The following is a 27,216-nucleotide window of genomic DNA, read 5'->3' as shown; positions in this document are numbered from 1 at the left end:
AGGAATTTTCCCTCTGAGAAATCCTAATATGAAGTAGCGTGCCCCGCCCCTCGTCCTCGGTTTCACTTTCCAGTTACCCACGGTCAACCATGGTCTGAAAATATTAAATGGAAAATTCCAGAAATAATTCATACGTTTTAAATTGTGCGCCATTCTGAGTAGCATGAAATCTTGCTCCGTCCCTCCCAGGACATGAATCATCCCTTTGTCCTGGGTGTCCACGGTGTATGTGCTCCCTGCCTTTTAGTGATTCAGTAGCCATCTCTGTTATCAATTGGTTATCAGACAGAGAGAGGACATACACATAATATTTATAACAGTATATTATAATAAGTTTTAAATGGTATTAGTTATTGTTGTTAATCTCATGGTGTGCCTAATTTATAAATTAAACTATCATAGGTATGTATATTTAGAAAAAACATGGTATATATAGGGTTCAGTACTGTCTGTAGTTTCAGGCATCCACTGGGGGTCTTAGTACATCTCCCTCATGGATAAGGGGTGGGGGGCAGGGCTACTGTACTAGAGAACCACTCTCTAGAATTCCTTCCCTGCGAATAGCCAGAGTACCCTGGTAATAGAGTAATATGAAAGATGCAGATTAAAACTTGTTTTGAGTCAATAGGGCAGGAAGAAATGGATGCAAATTCTGTTTTCATTGCTACTTTAAAATCCTGTTATTTTTCCATGTTAGGATCTTTCATACTTGACTGAAACCTATGAGGCAATATGACTATATTATTAAACTTCTTGTCACAGCCATTATATCAAATTCCTCCCAAATTGGGAATATTTTCTTTTAAAAATGCCATTGAGGCATGAAGTAAGTATTCAAGGTCATGCAAAACAAGGATCTGAAACCAAGACTACTCTATCCAGCAGGGCTATCGTTCAAAATAGATGGTGAAACAAAGAGCTTCCCAGACAAAAAAAGGCTAAAGGCGTTTATCACCACCAAACCAGCACTGTAGGAAATGTTAAAGGGTCTGCTGTAATAAGAAGAAATAGAGAAACATAGGCATAAAGAATTAAAATGGCAATAAATAAGGACCTATCAATAATAACCTTAAGGACTTTAAGGGGGAGATCAAGAGCAATACAGTCATAGTCATGGACTTTAACACCCCCACTGACTTCACTGGATAGATCTTCCAGACAAAAAGTTAACACAGAAACAGTGACTCTAAATGGCACACTAGATCAGATGGATTTAATTGATATTTATAGAACATTTCACCCCAAAGCTGCAGAATATACATTCCCCTCAAGTGCACATGGCTCATGCTCAAAGATAGCCTACATATTAGGACACAAAGCCAGTCTCTACCAGTTCAAGAAGATTGAAATCATATCAAGCATCTCTGATCCCAATGGCATGAAATTAGAAATCAACTACAGTAAAAACACTCAAAAACATTCAGACACATGGAGGCTAAATAGCATGTTATTAAACAATGAATGGGTTTCCCATAAGATCAAGAAAGAAATAAAGAACTTCCTGGAAACAAATGAAAATGAACACACAGCAACCCCAAATCTGTGGGAAACTACAAAAGCAGTCCTAAGAGGGAAGTTCATAGCACTGCAGGCCTACCTCAAAAAGCAAGAAAAAGTTTTAGTAAACTAACGCTATAACTTAAGGAATTAGAAAGCTCACCTGTGAAGCTGTCTGGACCAGGGCTTTTGTTTGCTGGGATTTTTGTGGTGTTTTTTTTTTATTGCTACTTCGATTTCATTAGTTGTTATTGGCCTATTCAGGTTTCTGATTCTTCCTGATTCAGTTTTACATGATCTCGCTCATATGTAGAATCTAATAAATAAAATAGACTGAGGAACAAAATAGATCATGAGACATAGAAGCATGGAACAGACTGAGGAATCTCAGTGGGAAGGCGGGGGTGGGGGAGTGTGTGGGGAGAGATTAATCAAAGAATTTATATGCATAACCCATGGACACAGGCATAGTGTGGTGAAGGCCTGGGGCAGTGGTGGGGGAGTGGATGTGGGGTGGAGGGGATCAATGAGGGAAAAAAGGGATATCTGTAATACTTTCAACAATAAAGATAAATTAAAAAATAATAATAAAATAAAAAAAATTAAAAATGCCATTGAGATCAAGTATACCAGATACTACCATTAACCCTTTGCCATCTGAACACTCTAATCCTCGTAATATTTATTTAGTCTGGTGGTATTTTTTAATATTTAAAAATCATATTTTACATACAATAAAATATACAGCTAATCATTCAGTTTGGTAAGCTTTGACAATTGTATAACTTTGGCCTTTCAAGTCAGGCCTTCCCACAATCCAGATGTCACATAATGACTTCTACTACTACAAATTGGTTTGGCCTGTTCTTGAACTTCATATAAATGGAATCATATAGAATGTAGTCTTTTGTGTATCTGGCTTCTTTCACGTAGCATAATATTTTTGGAGATTTATCCATGGAGATGTGGTTATCAGTAGTAGCCCAGGCTATTTTATCTGTAAGAATATCTGGAAAAATATTTTTAATTAAATCTTGAAGTATTACATCTCTCATAGATAGCAAACTAACAATACTTAACCTTTTAATTCTATTTTTACTTTAAAGTCAAGTTTTGTGTTTTGTTTTTGGTATTAGTTATTTTTGTAATCCCTTTACCAGCTCACACAATGCCCTGCCAATAATAGGAAATTAGCAAATGTTTTCTTTTTTTTTTTTTTTAAAGTTCTTAAATATATCTTTATTGATTTCAGAGAGAGTAAAGAAGAGGGGGAGAGATAGAAACATCAATGATGAGAGAGTCATTGATTGAGCCCACAACCTGGGCATATGCCCTGACCAGGAATTGAACCCCGATCACCTGGATCCTAGGTCTACTCTCAACCGCTGAGCTACGCCTGGCCAGGCTAGCAAATGTTTTCTTAAGTTGGAAGGGAGCTTGTGAGAATTTTAGCTCATCTCACTTTACAGAAATTTGGATTTTAATTGCCCAGCTGCAATTGTGAAACCAAACTGCATGTTCATTCTGAGTGTTAGTCCACTGGCAGTTTTCCTGAGGAGTATGAGACCAGTTCAGAGTGGACGGTTCATGAGCTCCTTTCTTCACGGTAAGGGAATTTGAGTGTCATATTTGTTTTTCCAAAAGGTCAGCTCTTATTGCTGTTTTTTACTGGTAAAAATATTCTAAACAGGTATTATTAGCCTCATTTGGTAACTGAAGAGGTCTGAGAACAGAACGGTAAGAGTGACCACCTATCCGAAATGAAGGAGCGATTCCATGTTGATGCAGGATATTACATTCCAAATATTTGTTCAAGCACACGTGTTCCAAGTTCCCAGAGAAGTGACTGACGCTGACGACGGCTTCCCTTAAGGGTGATTCATGATTTCTTGAGTTTGGTTTCCACGATTAGTCACCTTCACTGCTTGGGTTACAGCAGGCTTCTAGACTCTGCCTGGATTCCAGCCTCCACAGACCCCACCCCGTTCCTGATCCCCACCTCTTGGCTTAGCCACACAGCAGTCTCTGGAACCAATTCTGACTCCAGGCAGGCAGGATTTTAAAATTCAGCATTTAGTTACTGGTTCGGCATGAACCTTGCGTTTGTGTCTCAGGTTTGATCATTTGGCTTGCCCTTCTTTTCTCTAGTTGCCCAGACTCCTTTCTCAGAAACATGCTCAGAACCCCTGTCTCTTTATTCTTCATGTCCTATCTTACTCTGTGAATGTCTCCCAGTTGCTCTCATGCCCTGGAAATTAAGTCCTCTCCCATGGGGTGCTCCCTGCCCCCTGCCTGTAGCAGACCCAGATAATGGTCTGCTTGTGTCCCCAGACTTAATAATGTGAACTGTACCACTTTTCCCCTCTTCAGCTGTTTACCAGTGGCACCTTAAATCTGGGGCCCTTGGGGTGGAACAGGTCATTCGGGGGAAAAAGGGACATCTGTAATATTTTAAACAAAAATAAAATGAAGAAAAAAAAACAATTTGGGGCCCTGCATTATGATCAAAGTGTTCCATCTGCTTTCACTCCACTTCATTAGTCAGGCCCTGCTGGCTGCCCTGAGTGGGCCTGTGGCAAGAGCAGGATTGGGTTTCCTGCAGTGAGAGATGGGAGACTGAACTTCAGCCTGGCACCTGAGAGCGACCAGGTGTTCACTGGAATGTGGGAAACCCGCCTCGCGGGCATGGTAGACCTTGTTGCGGGGCAGCGAACAGTCTGTCCTGAACCAGTTCCCCGGGACTGGGAAGCGACCTGTTGAGCAATGGGATGTCTGAGCAGAGCTCGCTCTCGCCCTTGGCTGTCAGCCACCCCTCCCTATTTTTCAGTGTGGAAACCGGATATTTTCCTCAATCTCGTGCACATGCAGCTTTCAGAAAAGCCCCCTAGTCAGAATTCTCAGTGTTTGAAAATGTGCTGGGAATCCAAAAAGTTGAGAACCAATCCTGGCTGTTTTCTTCCCTCCCTGACCCGACGGCCTGCCTGCCTGTCCCACTTTTCTTGGTTACCACATCCTCTCTCCAGTGGTTTCTTCCTGGCTCCTGCCCTGGGCTTATTCCCAGGCACTTGACCCACTCTGGAGGCAGCCTCAGTCCCCCAGGCGGCCTCCAGCCCCGTCCTGGTCCTGGATCCTCACCCAGCCGGGCTGGCTGTCTTTGGGAATGGGGAAGGCTGTACTGAAGGGAAGGAGGGGAGAGGATCTTAGCTGCCTTGTGAGGGGGAAATGAGCTGTGGTGAAAGCACAGGCAAAGACTGACCCAGCCTTGTTGTTGACAGAACTTAGAAGACATCTGATTCAAAGTGTAGCTTGGGAGAAATAAAAAGCGATAAATACTGTGAATAGGTGAGGGGTAGGGTTTACAGTCCGACTAGTGTGTGCCACTGAGATGCACTTCATTAAGCTTTGTGAGCTCTCGCCTAGAAGGTTCAGCATGGATTGAGAAAGGTTCCCTTCTGCACCTCTTATTTTATAAAATGAGTAAGGTTATAGTGTTTCACATGCCTTTTAAAAAAGTTGACTGTGATTTCTGACTTTTAATTTGCAACTGGAATAGGAAAGTATATGTTTATCGTTATTTCACCAATACAGTTGACCCTTGAGCAACACAGGGGTTACGGGGGCTGACCCAGTGCTGTTGAAAATCCACACATAACTTTTGATATCCACAAAATTTAAGTGCTAATAGCCTACTGTTAACCGGAAGCGTTACCGTTAACATAAACAACACATATTTTGTGTTATATGTGTTATATACTGTGTTCTTACAATAAAGTAAGCTAGAGAAAAGGAAATGTTATTAAGAAAATTGTAAGGAAGAAAAAATTGAAAAAAATCTGCTTATAAGTGGACTCACGTAGTTCAAACCTATGTTGTTCAAGAGTCAACTGTATATATGGAAAAGCCATCATCTGTAATCTCTGCTGTATTCCATGTTAGTTTATGTGTCCATTTTTAGTGAGAGATTATTTGGATAGTAAAATAATAATTGTGGTAATAAATTGCTTCGTAGCTCTTTGAAGTGTAAACATATTTGTTGTACATAGGAGTCACCTTGGCCATGCATTCTGAACTTTTTAAAGCACCACTTTCTTAATCTTATCCAGCTGTGACAACCTGTAATAAAGCATTTAATTCTTCTGCATATCTCTGCTTCTTGATATTTAAAGCAGTGATTTAATTTACTTGCCTCTTGGTCATACTAGAGATGCTTATAGATATATTTTTTAGTGTAATTACTGCTGGTTAAATGGGAGAGATTCATATATAGTACTGATTGCCTTTTCATTTACAGCAAGTTATCTCCTGTGTGCATTATAGAGAAAATAACAAGTTGAAGCCCATTTTCTCAAAGAAATCGTGTATAAAGGGAGAATATACTGAGGGCTTTTCGTCCTGTGTTTTATAGAAATAATTACAAATACTTTAATATGCTTACATAAAGCTTTCCCAGTAACTTAAAAATTGATTGGACGGGGAAATATAGCAATAATATAAAATCATATTTGAGTTTTGATGACAGAATACAAACAGTTTCTATTCATGTTCTTCATGATTCCTGCCTTATTTTTATTGTCACCACTAGAAGATGAGGAATGGACACTTTCAATTTGGTGGGATTGAGGAAGGCTCTTAAAAGGAAAGTGTCTGTCAGGCATCTTTGAGGAGATGTGTGGGGCGTCTCCTGCATAGAGGAAGACCTTTTTGAAAAATTGACCAGGAAGAGGCTGGTTGCTCCATTTCTGTTTTGCAGATTGCCCAGGCATTTGGTACTGCATGAGTTTTTACCTTGAGGTCTGTGGATCTGCGTGGGTGGACATGAGGTGGGGGAGTTCTTAAATCCCCTAACCTGCCTGGGAAATGTGTTCATTTGCATTTTTTCAGGTCTCTGGGGAAAGGAATCTGTAACTTTCATCAGATTCTTAAGGGGATCCTTAATTCAAAGGACTGAATGGCCAGTTCAGTAAAACTGGGGTGATGCTGAGCTAAGGTTTGTCAGCTGCAGTGCTGTAAAACTGTAACCATCGCTGCTGCTTTTTAAAACTGAACATCTCTGTTTTCCTGTGCTGTCATCATTAGCTCCCATACTCACATTTCGTAAGGCCCACCTGCTTTCGCATGTGTGCACTACAATGGGTTCTCTTAGGTTGTTTTATTGGCAGAACACAAGAGAAGGGATAGAGAATGTTGTTTTTTAAAATATGTTTCTCAACTTTAACTGCCTGTTTTAATTAGGAATCTTTGGTCCCGGGGACAGGAAGCCAGAACAAATGTCCTGACTAATAAAGGGAACTTATCAGTGCCATAACCAAAAGGTTCATTGGTAGTTCTACATGCAGGGGCCAGCCTCGCCCTCAGGTTTCATAGGAGGGATGCCCAGCAGCTCCAACTCTTCCCTTGCAACTAGTTGGCAGTGGTGGTTTCCCATCTGTTAACCCCCCTTCACCGTGCCATCCACAGGAAGAAAGAGTTCTGGTAACCTCTGCCCTAGAAATCACAGCTGATGGCTCTGATGGGATTACACACTCACCCCAGAAACCACCCCTGTGGACATGAGTTACAGGGTATGTTGATCAGCCCTAGATGAGGGTGGAGTTACTTAAGCCACATAAGTGAAAATGGGGAATGTGTACACTTTTCTTGAACTTTTGTATTATTACCTTCTAAACTTAAACTGCAGTCAAACCATCTGTTAATTCAGTGCACTGAAATATAATTTTTTAATATAATAAGCTAATAGTTTATGTTTGCTTTTAAAAAAATTTTTATTTATTGATTTTAGAGAGAGGAAGAAGAAGGGAGGGAGAGAGAGACATTGATTTGTTGCTCCACTTATGTATGCATTCATTGGTTGATTCTTGTATGAGCCTTGGCGTATCTGGACGATGCTCTAACCACTCGAGCTACCTGGCCAGTGCATGTTTACTTTTCTTAATATAAAAATTAGACACAAAGGATTCTATTCCTCTGTCTTAAAAAAAAAAAAAATTAAAACTGCTTTTATTGGGACACTTCATTAGAGCCCTCATCTCTCCCCTTGGGTTGGTGGTGTGGCTCTTTATGGAAAAGATATTTCCCTAACTTTTTCACTAGGTTACCACAAATGTTTTTCACATATCTCTGCAGTACAAAGCAATAGGAAAAGCTCATTGGGAAGGTTTTCCTGATGTTAGAATGACTGAATTAAAAGGTTGTACAATCTTAAGTTGTTGAATCTCTGAGCTATTTTTTTCTCATAAAGATAAAATGAGATAAAGTACATGAAGGACTTAGTATAGTCCCAGGACTAGTAGTTGTGTACATTAGCCAAATTATTCAAATCTCATAATTTCAAATAAAATTATTATAATGTGTACAAGAACTTAATTACAGGCATTTATGAATAGGCCCATGGCTAATTACTATGTCTGTAGAATCATTCTGTTCATTGTAATTTTGCATAGATTCTCATGGGTAGGATTCTAGAAGTTAGATTGACATTTTAGTGGGGAAAAAAAAAAACCCAAAAAGATTATCAAGTTGACAGAGATAGAATATGGTATATTAATATTATTAATAAGCATTACTTATGTTACTGAGTTAGATCTGAACATATCAAGAGGGAAATTAGCTTAAAGCACTGCATACCCAAGTTTGTCTGAGCGTAAGTACACACTACATCTTTAATTGATTTTATTCCTTGGGTGACTTTTTTCAGTTTATACTGGGGCTCATTTTTCATAATATTATAATAGGAATGAATAAAACAAATATATTCATTTACCTTCTACAGTAAATAGTTCCTATTAGAATTTTTGAATCAGTGACTTCCTTTGGAGCCAACAAGGACAAGACTGAAACCTATTGAAAGTTTACTTTGTGGTTTTTGGTTTTCTTGCACTTTCCAGTGTAATCCTTTTTAAGTTCTTCAGGATTTTTTTAACCCGGGTCAGTATAGTGCCTGAAATATTTCTAACCTTGGGAATTCAGGTCAAAATAAACATTGCTGACTGCGAGGAAGGAGTAATGGGGCTGAGACTGTTGAGCTTTGAAAAAGAAGGCTGACCGGTAGCCTGTGATAATGTGGAGAGGCCAGCCGAGGAAATGGATGTACAGGGAATCCTGCTGGAGTTAAGGAATCCACCCTTATAATTAACCTATTGGTTTAGATTGTTAAACACTTACTGAGGTCCAAATATAGACTTTTTCCCTGACAATGTTTAAAAATAGACAAGGCAAGGATTGGCCTGATTATTTCCAAACAGCCTTGCTTAAGATGAAGTCATCTGGGAGTAGACCAGATGACTTCATGGGGGGGGGGGGTGCATTCCCATCCTACTTTCTAGTGAAATCCATCAACCCAGGATTTGTTAAGTAAGTGTCTGCCTATCAGTGTTAAAAGCTAAGAAGATTCATAAAAAGAGTAACATTTTAAGTGCCAAGTATAAATATAAATACTTTATATGTATTAACACGTAACAGTGCTATTAGGTAGGTACTATTCTAATATCCATTTTATGGATGATAAAATTGAGGGTCAGGAAAGGTAAGTAATTCACTAAAGTCACACAGCAAGTAAATGGTAAAGGCAGGATTGGAACTTAGACTCAGTTAATTAAGCTGATTCCTGGACAGTCTAACTGTGGGTATAAGAAAGAAAAATAAAATAAGAACATTATACATATTTGATTAGCTAATGTACTAGGGAACTATGAATATTTTTCACAATCTGTAAAATCTTATTGCCATTCATTTTGTTTCATCAACTTGAAAATCCCGCTGGTTTCTTCTTAGGTGGAAGGGTGATCTGGACATGATAGTGAGTTTTTGTAGTTAATGGAAGGACAAATTTGATACATATTACTGTAAAGTTATTTTTTTCCTGGCATGCGTATATAATGGCAATAACTTCATTTTGTGGAGCTGTGTTACTTTACAGCTAAGAGAGCTCTTGTGTCTCGCTTGATTCTTGTAACAGTCGTGTAAAGTTGGCAGGACATCCACTCTATGGATGAACAAACAAGTGCTGAGTCACCCTGAACTTTGGCCATCACTCTGTTCTGTTACTCACTTTAGAAAGCTTTTGCCAAGTAGTACAGCTGAATTTTTGTGTGTGTGTGTCTAGGGAATGTACATGAGGTCATAAAGAAAATGTATTTAATGGTAACTTTTAATGGTAAATTTTTTGAGAAAACTTCATATAGTTTTCTACAGTGGCTGCACCAATCTGCGTTCCCACCAACATTGCATGAGGATTTCTTTTTCTCCACATCATCGCCAGCACTTGTTTTGCTGATTTATTGTTGATGGCCATTCTCATAGGTGTGAGATGGTATCTCATTGAGATTGTAATTTGCATTTTTCTGATGATAGTGACATTGAGCATCTTTTCATATATCTTTTGACCATCTTTGTGTCCTCTTTGGGGAAGTGTCTATTCAGGTCCTCTGCCCATTTTTAAATTGAATTTTGTTTTGCTGTTAAATTGTATTAGTTCTTTATAAATTTCGGATATTAACCTATAATCGGATGTATCAGCGAATATCTCCTCCCATTCAGTAGGTTGTCTTTTTGTTTTGTTGATGGTTTCCTTTGCTGTGCAAACACCTTTTAGTTTGATGTAGTCCCATTTGTGTATTTTTTCTTCTGTTTGCCTTGCCTGAGGAGATAATCCAAAAGATATTACTAAGAGCTGTGTCAGAGAGTTTACTGCCTGTCTTTTCTTCTAGGAGTTTTGTGACTTCACATCTTACATGTAAGTCTTATATCCATTTTGAGTTTATTTTTCTATATCATGTAAGAAAATGCTGTAGTTTTATTTTTTTTGCACGTATCTGTCCAGTTTTTCCATCACCATCTATTTAAGAGACTGTTGTTACCTTATTGTATATTCTTGCCTCTTTTGTCATAGATTAATTGATCATATAGTTGTGGGTTTATTTCCAGGCTCTCTATTCTGTTTCATTGATCTGTGTGTCTGTTTTTATGCCAGGACCATGTTGTTATGATTACTATAGCCTTGTAGTTAGTTTGATGTCAGATAGCATGGTATCTCCAACTTTGTTCTTCTTTCTCCAGATTGATGTGTCTCTTTGGGGGTTTTGTGGTTCCACATACATTTTTGGATTATTTGTTCTAGTTCTGTGAAAATGCCATTGATGTGTTGATAGAGATTGCATTGAATCTATAGATTGCTTTGAGTAGTCTCAAGTTGTCTTAAAAATCGTAGTATTATCACGGGTACCATGTTGGACTTTTTGTGAGGATGAAATGATAGAGTAGATGTTAAACTACTTTGAAAGATTTGAATTGCAAGCTGAAATAGAGCCTTGTCCCAACTCCTGTAATGTCCTGGACCTAGAATGCCTTGTAAATACAGTAACTTAGTTTGAACTGAAGTTGCAATTTTAACATCAAAGAAGCTGAACAGCAAAATGCATAATTAACAGCTATTTCTCGATAATAGGGAAGGGTATATTCACAGGAAAATGGCCTAATTTATATCATGTTCATGCGATACAAGTATTTTTAAAGTTGTGATCAGCATTTCACCTTGCGTAATTCTTCTGAGATGTTTATTCCTTTGGATTACAATCTGCCATTTTTGAATTTGGTGTATTAAATATCCTGCAGGTTTATAAAGGTTTGCAAATTTGGAAAAACCTTTTTAATGTGATAGAACTCTTCTGATTCTTGGGGTGCAGTCATGCATTTGAAAATCCATGTTTCTCTGAGGACAGATCCATGGGCAGGGCAAGGCATTCCCATTTTAAGGCATTCAAAGACTTTCTTTTGTGTTTTGAGAATAGAATGTGGAGAAAGTAGGTTTGTTGAGGAAAGAAGAGGGTATCCATCAGGTAGGAAACTTGATTTTCAGAAATCTTGATAATATTTCATGTAAACGTAGAGCAAAGCCTCTTTAGTAGGAAAATGTTAGATACTGATGATTCTCCACATCATTCAGCCATTTATGGCCATTTAATCTCTAGATACTCACAGAGGAGCCAGTTGCTTGCATGCCAGTATCTTACCTACTTATCCTTTTCAGTGGCTGCCAGAATTTATCCTTGGAATTGTCTTCTTTACTAATTAATTGTTTAATGAACACAGTGTCTAAGAGACTAAAATACTTAATGAGAAAACTTACTGTGTAGATCATTAATCTGCAATTTCAGATTCATATGGAGTCTAAAGAACACCTGAAATGTTTCCTGTAAACTGCTTATACAAAAAGCTAACCTTGAAAAAGAAAAAAAGAAAAAGCTGACCGTGGGAAGCTCAGTGTTGCCTTATAATATGTTTTCAGCTAACTGAAGAAATAAATTTAAGATCTGTGTCACTAGATCTAATGCAAAGTCATATATAAGTACTAGAGGTGTAGTTTATTTACCTGAAGATATTTCTTGTGAAATGGGAATTAAGAGGTGAAATCTTATGCATACTTTTTGGAGCTGATACTACTGTCTACATACTAAAGCAAATTTTGGTCAGAAGTTTTATTCCATACTGTCCAAACAGTAATTCTTAACCAGTTTCAACAAGAAAATGTTTTTACGGTAAAGGCATAAGAAAGAATAATGTCAGAATTATCCTTAACTTTTAAAGATAGGCAGGAAATACAAGTCGTAAGATCATGGCCTGAAACTTTTTGAGTTCACATAATAACAATGAAAAGGTGGAGGTGGGATGTGATCGAACCAAGATGGGCTCTTTGAAAAAAACAGAGCTGGGAGCCTGGAGAGCTGGTTTCTAGTTTTAACCTGATTGCTAGCTAGTGACCTTGGACAGTTAACCAGTCTGGATCTCAATTTCCTCAAAAGCAGTGTTTCACTAGCAGACCTTTAAAGTCCCTTCCAAATTCTGTGATCGTCTATGCTGCATAGCAAATTATCCTAAAGCTTAGTGACTTAAAGCAGCAACCATTTTATTCCATCTTGTGATTTTGCACAGAGATTCATCCAGGGCTCAGATGAGTATGCTTCAGCTGTCAGATGGTCTTGTCCACAACAGCTTCACTCATGTTTCCCTGGCCTTGGAAGGGATGTCCGGAAGGCTGGGCAGCTGGGGCTGTTCATCAGAGTGACTACATGTGGCCTCTTCAGCATGGTGGCCTCAGGGTAGTGGGATTTATTACATGGCAACCAGGCTCAGAGACTAGTTAGTGTTCCATACACAAGACAGAAACTGTGTAGTCTCTTATGGCTTAGGCTTCGAAGTCACAGGCAGCATTTCCATCACCCTCTTAGAGGAAGCAGTACCAGCCTGTCCAGATCCAAGGGGAGGGGACATAGCTTCTCATCTGGCCACTGTTCTACTTGCAGAGAAGAGAAAAAAGAATTCAGAAATCTTTAACATATATAAAGTTGTTCAAAAATAATTTATGAGAGGCATGTTGATGCCGTTAATAACAACAAAATGTGAAATTGGGGTCCATGGAAGAAGTACAGGTCTGAAACAGTTTAAGTATCACTCTAAATCTGCACATGATTACACATTAAGAGATACACAATATCATTAACATCCTGGATTTAGATGATTAACCCTCTTACAACATTAAAACATGAAAATGTATAATTAAGGTGTGCCTTAATGAATGCCTTAGAAGTTACATGAATGCGTTAGATTACTCTGAATCAGTTGTTATTTTGGTTACAGGGGAACACCAGTATTAGAGTCCCCTTATCTGTAAAATGAGGGGCTTAGAATAAAATATATCCAAGATTCCCCCCAGATTGCTGATTCCATAATTGTATATTAATAATTTACCCTATAATAAAGCTAGTAGTATTTGGTTTACACTTTAGGTTTTCAAAAGCTTTTCAGAACTCTTCATGTAATAATCCCAGAAAGTTCACCAGTCTTACGAGGAGGTTGATGGATGCTGAGTGGTATGGAGAGGAGAAGGGAGTAGGGAAAGACATATGAGGTTTAGTTTGGTGAGCCAGAGGAAGGTCGCTCCAGGATTCTAGAAGCCCAAATTTGTCACAGCTTCTGAAGGTGGGCCAAGAAGTAGGGGGAAAGAAGAGGGTAGGGATGTTGTTGCTGCTTGTTGCCTGGCAGGCAGTACCTGCTAGATCATGGCTTTGGCCCAGTGAAGATTACTTTTTCTGTCATATTTTCATATAGCGTCCCATGTGGCCAAAGAATCTAGGCGATAAAACTGTGCAGTTGGATGTCTTGACTATATCTCCATTGTTTTTACTGTGATCTATGGGGAAATATTTAACTTGGTGCATTTATTTATGGTCTTATTTTTGTACCTGTTGCTGTAGTTTACTGAAAACCTACCAAGATTAGGAGATACCTTGAGAAGGAACATATATATGAGTCAGAATACCTGGTCCAGCCCTATGTCCACCCCACACTAGCTGTTGATTAATAATTGTCTTTTATATTTCACCAAATCATGGGCAGATCTTACATTTTTAATTATGGTATGCTAAAAACATGGTATTCTCTCAATTTAGAAAGAATCACCCCAAAGTCATTTTTGGCTTATTAAATTTGCTTTTATTAGTCTCTACTAGTTGTGACTCCCAGTTCCAGGTGGTTGTTAAAGAGAGGAAATTATGACTTCATCAGCTCCTCCTGGATGGGTTGATCTTGGGGCTCCTTCTGACCCCATGACCATTCTGAAATTACTGCATCTTTTATGATCAGGGTGCCATCAGTTTGTGTACGTTTTGCACACATACATATGCATACATACTTTTGATAAAGATAATGAGAGATGTAGAATTCCCATTATTTTGCCTTTCCTAGCTTTATCAAACACTGCCACAGTAATCATTTCAGATCCTGGTGCTTTCCAGGCCACATTTACCTGAGACCGTGAAGGTAATTTATTTTCATATCTGTCTGTTCGTACCTTGGAAGGGCTAGTATTTTTTATTTATTTGATAGTTACAACTCTTAATCATTACAAAAATCTTATTACTGCCCATATATAAATCAGGAAAAACAAATTTGATCTTCAGCATTCTAATGTGGTTAAAAAATTCATGAATAAAAGAAACTTCTTATGCAAATGTAAGCAACTGACAGAGAATAAATATGGGCATAAACTCTTGCTATTATAATAATCTTTTGACCTCAGCCACCCTTTGTGTAGCCCAAGTAATAACTGTTTGATATTTATTATAAAGCATATTAAATCCCTTGATTAACTGAACCTTTCATTTCTCTCTTTTGTTTCATGTAGCAGTAAAAATAGATTGTTCTATTATCATTCTTGCCAGGAAATTTATAAAATATATAAAATTATTCATAAATGTATTTTAAACTGGAGATATATTAATGTATTATTGGGTGTACTGAGCAGAAAACATTTATTTTCACATTTGAATGGCAGGCACATGATTATGAATTCACTTCCTACTGAATATTAATCATCAACTCCAAATGGCTGGTGGATAAAGCTCAGGGAGGCAGCCAGGAGATGTAAATTCTTGCCCTTGTCATGGACTTTTTATCTGATTTTGCTTAATATTTAAAATTGAGTGGCCTCCGTATTAAAATAAAATTTAAAAAATCGTTGTTCCTGAGAAGTCCAAAGGCAGTATGGCCTCAGGATGAGTTACCCTTCTCCCCCCCGCCCCCGCTTGGCTACGGTGATCTGGGCTGTCTTGCCCTACCTCCTGCATCTGACTGTTCCTTCTCGGGCCCTGGCTTCCTGCGTACGACTTAAAAGTCTGTGTACTCTGAGTGCCAGCCTCGGCCCACTTCTGTTCTCACTCCTCTGTGCATGTTTTCTGAGGACATTCTCATTCATGCTCACAGTTTATAGGTTCTAGCCTGTCCTTGGACTTCAGACCCGCCTCCAGACCATCTCTACCAGGACAGCCCCCCTCTGCACTTCCTTCCCTCTCATTCACCTTGTTGCCGCCCCCCCCCACACTTGTCCTGTGACCTCCTCAGTCTGGTTCAGCACTGACTGCCCAGCACTCAACAAGGCCCCTGGCATGGAGAGGCACTCGGAATGTGCCCACTGATGTAATGCACACAGTTGAACTCATTATTGCCCTTACTCCCAACCCCGACACTCTCTCTCTCTGAACAATGCATCTCTTTCCTGTGTTCTCTCTCAATGAATGACATCCACCGTCCAGTCTTCCCCAGCACCACACTGCTGCTTCATTTTGCTCCGCATCCTGTCTTCTAGAGTCTCTGTTCTGTGATCCAGTCCCTCCCTTTTGCCCCACATATCACTGCCTTGGTCCTGGGCTTTTGTGTCTCTCACCTGGATGGTGGCCAGATCGCCCTGTTTGTACGTCAGCCTTCCAACTTGGTTTTTCTCAGATCCATATTCTTTCATACTATTGCCAGACTGATCTGTCCAAAGTACACATCTGAACATGTCACCTTCCTAAATTTAGAATAAAACTGCAAGCATTACCAGGGTTACAGAAAGACTGAAGTAAATGCCAGGGTTTTTTCTGTGCTCCCTGTGTGGGAAGACAGTACAGTAAGGTGTTCATGCTTTCCAGGTTTCCTTTTTTCAGTTTATTACAAGGCCAATCAAGAGCACAAAGCATTTTTCTGGGGGGGAGAAATTAGGTAAAATGATCCACTGGTCTTATAAATTAAATGAGTGAGAATAAATAAAACTTGAAGTGTAAGAGCATATGAGGCTTTGCAGTAAGAAAACTTGGTGTTAAATCTCAGCTCTGCTACACATTAGCCGTGTGGACTTGCACAGTATTGCCAACCCCATGCCTCCCTTCCCTATGTCCGCCTCTTTAAAATTTAAAGATTACTCTAGGATCTTCCTCTCAAGAATTTTTGTGAGGATTAAATAACATGACAGAATGCCTGTGGTGTATTTAGCACAATGTCTGATACCTAGTAAATGCTTAATAAATATTAGCAGAATTAAAATAACATGAAAATCATACTCACATACATACATGTTTGCCTAACACATAAAGATGAAAGAGTAGTAATAGTGGTTGTCTCTATATGGTAAAGTTATCATTTTTGTCATTTGTGCCTTTTCTCCATTTTCTACAATTAGCATTTGTTACTTCTTAAGTAGAAAATTTAAAAAAAAGTCTTTTAATGACTTCCCACCTTTATGCAATAAATTCCAGCTCCCTTAGATGTCATTCAGTGCCCTCCTTAACCCCATCTCTCTCCTCACTGCTTCCTGCCTACCTTTTTAGTCGTTACGAATCCCGAATCACTTTATCCCCTGCTCACACGCTCTGCTGCCTGCATGCCTTGCTGTCCTCTCTGCCTAACGTGTCTGCTCCTAACTTCGTCTGATTTATTGTCGCTCCTCTGTATAAGATTTAGCTTAAAATCACTCAACCCATCAGATTCAGCATTAGAATTTCTGAAAATTAAAATTGTTAATTTAATATTATTTGGTTCTGTGTCTGTCTCCCTCAGTGGAATATTTCCCTCCAGAATGAGGATTTTACCAGAAACTGGAAGTACAAGATGATTAAGTTAGAGTTCCTGCCCTCAGGTTGCTTCTAGCAGGAGGAGAAAGGCACGGAAATACATGAAGATGACAAGTACTATTGGATCTCTGATACTAGTACCTGTAGAGCATAGTAGGGCAGAAAGAAGGGTGCAGTTCGTTTCTCTTGGGCGGTGAGTTAAGCTAAAGGGTTCAGAGTGTTAAGACTTGGGGACGGGTGTTCCAGGCAGCGTGTGGGAAGATGTCCCAACATTCGTTATGGCTACGAGTTGAGTTTGAGGCGGGGTCTCCGTGGTGCTTGGCATGTAGTAGAAGCTCATGCCGACGTGAGCAGGATGCCCCTCCCGGTGTCTGTATACGGGCCTCAGGGTTTTATGAGTCCCCAGCAGTTATGTATAGTATTTGATGTTCATGTGCTTCTGAGCTTTCTAGAAGAGGATTCTTGAATTTCACAAGATTTTCCCAAAGCATTGCATGGCCTGTGAAAGGTTAATTCCACTCTTTTGACAAATATTATACCATTAGAAGTGGGTGATGTGAGGGGTTAAGGATAGAAAATGATTCGAAGGTAAACTGTCCCAGCTGCAGCGGGTGGGGATGTACCTGGGCACCCACAGGGCACTAACCTGCTGCAGCCACGAAGGGCCTGGTCACACAGGGCGGTTCTGTTAATGGTTCCAGGCACCGTTTTCTAGCTCCTTTCAGCAAGCAGGCTCATTCCTGTGTCTTTTGTTTGCTCCAGCTAAGCCAATTACAGTGTTCTTTCCCTGATCCTCAAAGCAACTCTCCAGGGCAGGAAACATTATGGGGTTGAAAGACTCGGGAGAGAATGGAAGCACCATATGTTTTATTCTGAAAATAAAGTGAGGAGGTGACTATGTGAGGAGGGAAAGAAAGCAAACACAGTAACCAAAGCGAGTCAGTGTCAATACTATGAAACAGGCTGCATTAAAGACAGAAACAGCAATAACCCCCCAGGGACTCCATAGGTCAGTTCATTCATCCCTCAGCCGCTGATAAGGAGACTTGTGAATTATCCAGCCCTGAGACTCCTGCCCAGGCAGGCCCTCTGCCCTGCTGTGCTGCTGCAATACTCTACAGGCCTTTGTTCTAGAACACGTTGCCCTCTGCTGTCCCCACTGATGGCCTGTGCTTCCATAAGGCAAGACTGGCTTGTTGTCGAACGTCCGGCGTTTAGCACTGGGCTCAGTTCATGGTGATCAAAAGAATGAACTCTAGCGTTCTGGCCTGAAGGTAGTGGAGTTCCTGGTTTAACTTGCACCAAGGACACCTCAGACTGCTGAAGATTTCCATTATCCTTTGCCCAGTGAGGCACTCAAGTGAAAGAGCTCATGAAGGAAGGGAGCAGATCTTCTGCAGAGATAAGGGCTGCTGTTTTGAAGGGAGGGATTTGGCCCAGTGTGGAATCTGGTGCAACCCGACACTGTCAGCTTGCTACACAAATGTTGATAACCACCAAGCGAAGCGGAGGACAAAGGTTATGGGAGCAGAAGTGGAGGGCACTGTTGGTCCCACTTGGATCTGGCTCAGAAGCACCCCTACGCCCCCATCTGCCACCCAAAGGCATATAAGCGTCAGAATCATGATGATCAGTTGTGTTTTCCGAAGCTGTGCTCTGGGATGCGTGGATCAGGCCCCTGCCTTGCAAGATGCTCAGCGCTGTCCAGAGGGAATTGGAGGATCCCCAGCTGACAGAACGGCTGAGCTTGCAGAAGGCTCAGAGGAACCGCACACGTAAATATTTAAAAAGGGGAGCGTGGAGGAAGAAACTGAAGGGAGGCTTCATGCTCGCGGGTGTATGAAATACATAGAGAATAGTGATTAGTCTTTTCCAGTTACAGAAGAGAACAGGAAAAAGGTTTGAACTGCGTCGTGAAGGCCTCTGAATGGAGGGGGTGAAGAGATTGTTGAAAATATCTTCCTATACTCCTTTCATGTTAACTTCATTCATTATAGATAGTTGGTCACTTTCAGTATTCAAATCATTTACACTGTTGTTTACCCAGAGTAGACACTTGATCTACAGCAGGAAAGGGAAGGAAACAGTGATACTGATTGAGCACCTCCTGACAGCAGCAGGCTCTGGGTTTTCCTACGTCTCTGGTTTGCAAACATCATCCCATTTAATACCTAAGGGGTAGGTGTGATTATCCCCATTTGTTTGTGGGGAACCAGACCAGGAGCACTCACGATGACAATCATAGGTGGCAGTCCTAGGTCTGTATTATATGTTAGTTACTTCAGTCCTGAGTCTGTGTGACTCCAAAGGTCTTGCTTCTAATTTATCTGTAACTGTGACGAGTTTACTGAGGCTGTCTGGATGCCTCGCTCTCTATGAGGTGTTTCTAGACTGGCGCATCCCAGGTCCCGAAAGCCTCCACCTCTAGAACAAGCGCACGTTTGATCCAGTTTGGCACTTGTATATCCAGAACAACCATCTATTACCTCTCAGTCTGCACACAGCATACTTATGAAGCAGCAAATCTGCAATGCATGCTTTCTGGCATAGCAAAAAGAAAAAGAAAAATGCATTCCAGTATAATAAAGATAAGACTTGAACTCCAGTGGCATGCCTTTGCACTGTCCCACAGTGAAGGCAAGCACAGACGCTGTGCCGTATACAAGAACATCAGGTTCGTGGCAAGGTGAGCGCTCCCCATCCAGACTAAACCTGCTGGTAACCAAGCCTTCCTGTCCCCGACGTCTGCGGTGTCTCATCTTTTTCTGATTATAAGCGCTGAGGGCCATTGTGGATATTTTGGAAAATACAGAAAATTGCAAATAAAACAAAAATTACTCTAATGCTACTGCCCAAACGTAAACCAAACATGAATACCTTAGTGTGCTGCTTTCCGGCCTTTTAAAAATGCAGGTGTAATTTTGTGTAGTTTACACATGGAGTTTCCTGCCTTTTCACTTCACTGGCCTCATAAGCATTCCTTAATACTTATTTTATTCTTTCATTGTGGTAAAATATGTGTAACACAAATATGACCACTTTACCCATTTTCAAATGAACAGTTCAGTGACATTAAGTACATTGACAACGCTGTGCAACCATCACCGCTAACCGTCTCCAGAACGTTTTAATCATCCACATTCCCTGCATTTAAAAATGCTTCACACACCACATTTAGTGCTGGCGTAATCCTTCACCACGTAGTATTTACTCGAAAGCATTTCTCACAAACATTCAAAAGGTACCTTATTTTGCGTTCATTTTGAGGTAGACTTTATGGCTAAGACAGTGAACAGAACGTGGTTTTTGCCTTCTAGGACCTTAAGTCTGGTGGAGGGAATGGCCATGGCCGTGAGCAGGCAGTGTGCGTCCTGTGGAGCATAGGGGAGAACCTTGCAGTATCATTTACATGATCATTTCTTGATTATTGCACATCTGGCATGTAGCAGATTTTTTTCCTGTTATAAATAATATTGTGAGATATTTGTTGGTATAAATATATGTTCGCATTTCAGATTATTTTATGCAGATTGCGAAAAGTAGAGTTACTGGACTGCTTACTGTTAAGGGGCAGTGAGAGTGCCCTTTTAGAATGCTGATTGTTCCCGCTGTTTCGTTCTTAAGATCAGGAGCTGCCCCCAGACATTTTCTTTGCCTATTACACCTTATGAGATCTACTAACTTATTTTTGTCAGCGTGTATCTAACTTGCTTTTGGCAGGATTGTGTGAAGAGTTGGGGATGAGAAATGAGTGTATCCCACTGGGAAGAGCTAGGGAGGGAAGCGACAGAGGGATCCTGGCTGAGGTGGACACTATGTCACAGGTATCGTGCAAACCGGCCAGCTGTTTGTACTTATTTCAGAGCCTGTGGTTTGACTCATGCTTTAGGGCTGTGCTCCAAGTGCCTGCTGACAGAGTTTGGCTCCCTTCTGTGAAATTCCAGACTTGGGAACTTGAAGCCCACTGTGAAAGAAAAGTAGCCTTAAAAAAAAAAAACTATGTTTATCATCTAAACAGAAATTCCTAATCTATTATCAGAGCAGGAAGAGACCTTTGACTGTCTCATAATCTTCTCTGTTCAGATGAAGATTCTGAGGCTTACAAAGTTAAGGAGTATTCCAAAGGAAACCAGTTGGGTAAACATGGAAGAGAGATTAAATTTCAGTTTCTCTTGATTTATCTGGTGGTCACCCCATGACCTGCCCGAGGTTGTCTTACCCTTTGTTGTTCTTACAGGAATTCTTTTCACTTTTAAATTCCTGATTTTATTCTCTGCTGTTTGATTCTAAGATGTTACTCATTTTCAGTATTGGATACCGTACATGTGCTGGCTAATGTCTCCCAGTAGACATCACGCTATGCCAGTGCGTTGCATGCCTTCTTTTACGTTGGTCCGTAGCGTCCTAACCTGTTTGACTGCTGGCTGCTCTCTTGATCTTGGCTTCATTGATGACTGGCAAGTTTCTGCTGACTCGGGCCAAAGTTATCAGTTATGTCTTTTTTTGCTTTCTTTGGATCAATCAGTAATGTCTTATTTTGCTCCCTTTGCCCTCTTTGTGTTAGTCCCTTTGGATAATTTTGTTGGTTTTTTTTTTTAATTAATTTTAAGAAGCAAGACACCCTCCAGTGATACAGTAAATGTGGAAACCTGGTTCAGGGCCAAAGAGGAAACATTTTTTAAATAGATTATTGATGTTGACAATAGAAGTATTAGCACAGATTTCTGGTGTGTTAATTTCATGATGGTTGATAGATAATGGTTAGTTGGTAAAGCTTTACCATGGATACACGTGTATATATTTATGTAAACGTGCATAAACTTTCTCGTGTATACTAAATCTTCCTTCTAAGGTCAAATTTACAAAAAGAAAAAAGTTAGCATCGCTTTGTGTTAGACAAAGTGCCATTATCTTCAGTAGAACTTCATAGCTACATAATCACTCTAAATATAGGACAATGGGCCTCTAATAACAATAAGAAAAAGGAACTTAAAAAGCAGAGCACCATATTTGGCCTAAGGCTGTCAGCCCCAATATGAAGTGATTATTTTGCAGTTGAAAAACCCTATGGCTTAGATTCTATACAATTTCTGGTAATCGGTCTCTCAAAAGAATTCACAGAGTTTTCAGGTCCTTTCATTTATGAGAGAAAGGAATGGTTCCTCATTTATCTTAAGTCTTTTATGTTGGCAGTTTCATCCTTAATTAAAAAGGCATTGGCATTTTCATTGTGAAAATAGTTTTCCTGAATTTATAGCTGAGTCCATTAATGTAGTATTTCAAAACTGATTGGCATTAGCCTGGATAGTTATTTTTATACAAAGGCAGCTTAAAAACTGATTTTGGAGTGTCTTAATTTTAAAGATCATTTCAGACATCTGTTACTCCTGTGTTGGTCTACTGTATAGAAGTATTAACTTTTGGAGATCTAAGGAATAAATATAGCAAACTCCACTTCCAAGAAAGATGGATAGCCATTGCTGTTCTGTGTTTAGGGGACTTGAGGAAAGCCAAAGAGACATACCCTGGCTATCAGAATAATAACAGTTACGTTTTCTTAAGTACTTACTGGCAGGCCATGTGTTAAGCCCCACTTAGTATTCATTAACAGCCCTATTAAGATAGGTAGGGTGATGCCCATTTTTCAGATTAGGAAGCTGAGATTTTTCTCAACTAATCACCTGATTACTCTCCTGATGCCCCTTGATTGATTGATTCTTGTCATTCCTATCACCTCTGCTCCATTACGCACACCACTGCCTGCCCCATCTGTGTTCTTTATAACGTCTTCCTTCAGAAACACTTTCAAAGACTCCGCCCTGCATAGGGATAAAGCCCATACTTCAGTATATAGAGGTTGGCCCCATTTCTTCAACCTTATATCCCACAAGAATGTGGAGTCCCTACCTACGCTAAGGTGGTCAATCCTGTGTACTTTCCAGCCTGTTCCCTTGCCTCGGCATTGGCAAATGCCTGCTTTGCCAGGCACTCGGTTAGGATCTCAGGTACACAGTTCTTGCCTTCATAACTTTATGCTTAGTCACATGACAGACCTAGGCATAAACCACTTCTCCTGACGTAGTTGTTACGGTAGTATTGGCTGTATTTTCTATGCTGTACTTTACATCCCATGGCTGTTTTGTGACTACCAATCTGTACCTCTCAATCCCTTCACCTTTTTGCCCAGTCCTCCAACCTTCCTCCCCTTTGGCAACCATCAGCCTGATCTCTGTTTTATGAGTCCGTTTCTGTTTTGTTTGGTCGTTTATTTTGTTCTTTAGATTCCACATATAAGTGAAATCATGTGGTATTTGCCTTTTTCTGACTGACTTATTTCACTTAGCTTAATACCCTCTGGGTCCTTCCATGTTGTCACAAATGGTAAGATTTCATTCTTCTTTTTTTAAATCTTGGATTTCATTTTCAACTTAAAAGCCTTAAAATTTTTTGAAACCAGTGTTAACTGTCTAAGACAATGCAATTAAAGGCATTGGTTAGGTTTCACCTTTTTCAAGTAAAGGTTTGAGGCAACTTACAGCCAAAACCACGCATAATAAAGTTAATAGAATAAAAAAAAGACAAAAAGAAAACAGAGCCCAAGGAAAAGAAAGCAGCAGATATAACCACTCCATACCTTATGGTTCACAAAATTGCTGTGAATGGGTTGCAAGTACTGCTTGGTGATCCTGGCAAAGTATAATTGTTCTCATTATCAGGAAAAAATCTAAACCTCAACCTATGTGACAGTGTAGAAGAAGCCCATGTTGTTTTCTTTCCTTTGTTACTATTAAGAGCAAGGCAGGGTCAACGTTCATCTCTGCCTCTTTGAAACCCTGAAGCACAGATTGTGCCAATCAAAGTGCTGCCCCACACCAGCAGCGTTGGCATCACCTGGAAGCTTGTTAGAAATGGAGATGCTCAGGCCCCACCCAGACCTGCCTGGTAATATTCCGTTGTGTACATGGACCACAGCTTTTTTTATCCACTAATCTGCTGATGTGCACTTGAGTTGCTTCCGTAGCTTGGCTATTATAAATAACTCTGCAATGAACATAGGTTAGGGGTGCATCTATTCTTTTTAACTAGTGTTTTGGGTTTCTTCAGATATGTAACCAGAAGTGGAATTGCTTAGTCATAAGGCAGTCTCATTTTTAATTTTTTGAGGAACCTCTATGATATTTTTCCACCGTGGCTGCACCAATCTGCATTCCCACCAACAGTGCATGAGGGTTCCCTTTTCTCCACATCTTCACCAACACTTGTTTGTTGATTTATGCAGGGTAGCCATTCTGACAGGTGTGAGGTGATATCTCATTGTGGTTTTAATTTTCATTTCTCTGATGATTAGTGACATTGAGCATCTTTTAATGTGTCTATTGGTCATCTCTGTGTATTCTTTGGAGGAGTGTTTATTTAGGTCCTTTGCCCATTTTTTGAATTGGGTTGTTTGTTTTTTTGGTGTTGAGTTGTATGAGTTCTTTATAAATTTTGGATATTAACCCTTTACCAGATGTATCATTGGTGAATATGTTTTCCCATTCAGTCGGTTGTCTTTTTATTTTGTTGATGGTTTCCTTTGCTGTGCAAAAACATTTTTAGGCGTAACACTCTGTAAAGTATATAAATGTCTAACCACTATACTGTATACCTGAAACTAATAAAAAATAATATTGAATATAAAGTGTAATGAAAAAAAATTTTTTTTTAATTTAAAAAATTTTTAAATTTAAAAAATTGTAGGGGAAGTTAAAGAAAATGAGGTCAAAAAGAAAAGGGATGGCACAAAATTTTTATTAAAATAATATTCACATATTTTTAAAAAATTACTTCTCCTTTACCTTTGTGTATCCAATTCCAGGTTGGCTTAGAGCTCTAGCCCTTGGTAAAACTTTCTGTAATTATTCAAAGCCAAAATGATTCCACCTTCCCCTGAACGCAGCCTGAGCTGACTATCAAATATTTATCTTCAAGATTCATCTTCTTTTCATGTGATTGGATCTTAACCCACTTTTAGGTTGTAGACTCCATAGGCAAAGTTGGGATTTTAATGTATCTTTGCTCTCTAAACTCTAATATTTAACAAGAAGGTTATAAATTTGTAAAAATCTATAAAATTTTATAAAGAAAACTTTAGCTTTGGACTACCATACTTTCGATATATTGTATTGTGTTCTGAGACCACATGTATTAAAGTATAAAAAATTAGGTTGGCACACATATATGGCATATCATTTGTTTTCCTGGATTTTTAAACTCTGGTGCCAAGTCTTTTTTTTTTTTTTTTAACCAAATTAATAATATTACTGTGACACCTTCCTTTTCATTAGTTATCAGCACAGGAAGAAAGCCTTTTGAATATACGCCAGGCCATAAAATGACACTAATAAATAAAACATCCTGGGCTCTAGTGCTTCAAGTGGTGGGATTTGTTAAAATGACCATAAAAGATAAACGACATGAACAGAAAGAGTCCTGAATCAGGAAGTAGGAAGCTGTTTTAGTCCTGGCTCCAGTCCCTTAACCGGTGACCCTGATGTAGCAGGAGCACCATGAGCCCCAGTGAGGCCGTCTTCATCGAGGCAGACACAGCGGGTTCCTGACCCATCGAAGACTTTTATGGGTGCTTCTCTCCATGTGGTTAGGTGAATTGTATCCATGTGTTTATTTATATGTTGTATTAATTTGCTAGGACTGCCGTAACAAAACACAGGCTGGTGGCTTAAACAACAGAAATTCATTCTTTCACAGTTCTTGAGGCTTTAAGTCCAAGGTCCAGGTGTTGGCTCGTTTGGTTTCTTCTGAGGCTTCTCTCCTTGGCTTGCAGATGCCACCGTCTTGCTGTGTCCTCACATGGTCTCTCCTGTGTGTGCACATCCCTGGCATCTTTGCACATGCCCATATTTCATGTTCTTATAAGGATGCCGGTCAGATTGGGTCGGGGCCCACTCTAGCAGCTTTATTTTAACTTCATCTCCTCTTTAAAGGCCCTGTCTCTGAAACAGTCGAATTCTGAGGTTCTGGCACTCAAGGCTTCAACTTATGAATATTGAGGAAATGCAATTGAGCCTGTAACATCTATTTAAAATAGCATTCTTTGTTTTAAATTATATAGAGAGAAACTAGTATAAAGGAGAAACCAAAAATAGCCTTCTGCCCACTTAATGCCTATTATTAAAAGGGGGAAAAATGTTAAGTACATGAATAGATAATTCAAACTGTACTAAAGGGTATAAAAGGAAAAATAACACTCTCCTGGCCTCTTCCTCCTACACTAAGGCAGCTTCTATACATTTACATTGATGTTTGCTGTACAGACAGCAGGTGCATTGTTTTCATGTCTCGTGTATCATACAGAGTACAGATACCTCTGTATCTGTCACCGTCTGTGTTGGCCTTCTTTTAAAAGGCTACATAGTATTCCATTGTGCATGTATCAGATTTTAATTTATGGGCATTTAGGTTGTTTCCAGATTCCCTCCTCCGCCTCCCCCACCCAATTGTAAGCCATAGAATTGGATTCCTTTTAAAAACCCATGATGGAAAGAATAGTAACAAGCCATCTGACAAAAATAACCATCCCCCAATTTTGGTGAAGACAGCCTTTGTTTTTCACCTTTATATCTATTGGTCCTTACCAGAGGTGTTGTGAAAGATGTTTCAGTCTGTCTTACCTTCCAGTACCTGACCATATGCCAGTGTCTCTCCTTCTGGCTTCCCTTGGCAGCATTAGCTCATCTCTATACAGCAATTCTTCCTCCCCAGGAATAAAGGTCAGTCTGAATCATTAATAGGCATAGACTATTTTTAGTTGAGTAAAACAGTTTTTCTTCTAAGAATTGCTGTTTCCATGCCTATGGCGGCTCGTGAACCCTTTCTGGCTGCTTCTACCCTTTGGCGAGGGGCCAGGTTTCTAATGGAATGTGAGCAGTCTTGCTGCTAATCAAGATTTACAATTGAGACCTGGATGCCTGGTGCTATTGGATTTGCAGCCCTTCCAAGCTAACAGTGCAGCTCTGAGATGAAGTGCAGTGTGGAGGTCCCAGTGCTGTGCTCCAGGCCCTCCCCCCCTCCCCTCTCCCTCCCCAGGCCCAACCGCTTAGCCGGGGGTATCATCTGGAAGCTGCACCACGATGCAAATGTTCTCTGCTGAAGAATTACTTTCATTTCTGACTCATTTTAGGAAATGAGGCAGTCTGTCAGAGGTGTTTCTTTATTTCCAGACCCCCAGAGAGTTCATTTTTTCCTGGGATTTCTAACCACATGTGGGCAGTGCTTCATTTACCCAGATGTGAGGAATAAGGGGAATGAACAGTCCTCTTCTAAAGTAGCCGTCGCTTCC

At 39.9% G+C, this 27,216-nt stretch overlaps 1 protein-coding gene across 2 annotated transcripts in view; it reads left to right on the top strand.

The window, feature by feature from the left end:
• ANO6 (anoctamin 6) overlaps positions 1–27,216 on the top strand; it is a 168,048-nt gene that overhangs the window by 13,925 nt on the left and 126,907 nt on the right. The gene's annotated exons all lie outside the window — the stretch shown is intronic.

This window comes from Miniopterus schreibersii (assembly GCF_964146895.1).
Source record: "Miniopterus schreibersii genome assembly, chromosome: 2".
NCBI classification, from domain to species: Eukaryota; Metazoa; Chordata; class Mammalia; order Chiroptera; family Miniopteridae; genus Miniopterus; species Miniopterus schreibersii.
The sequence above is the reverse complement of the archived record's forward strand: the minus strand, read 5'-3'. Positions and strand labels throughout refer to the sequence as shown.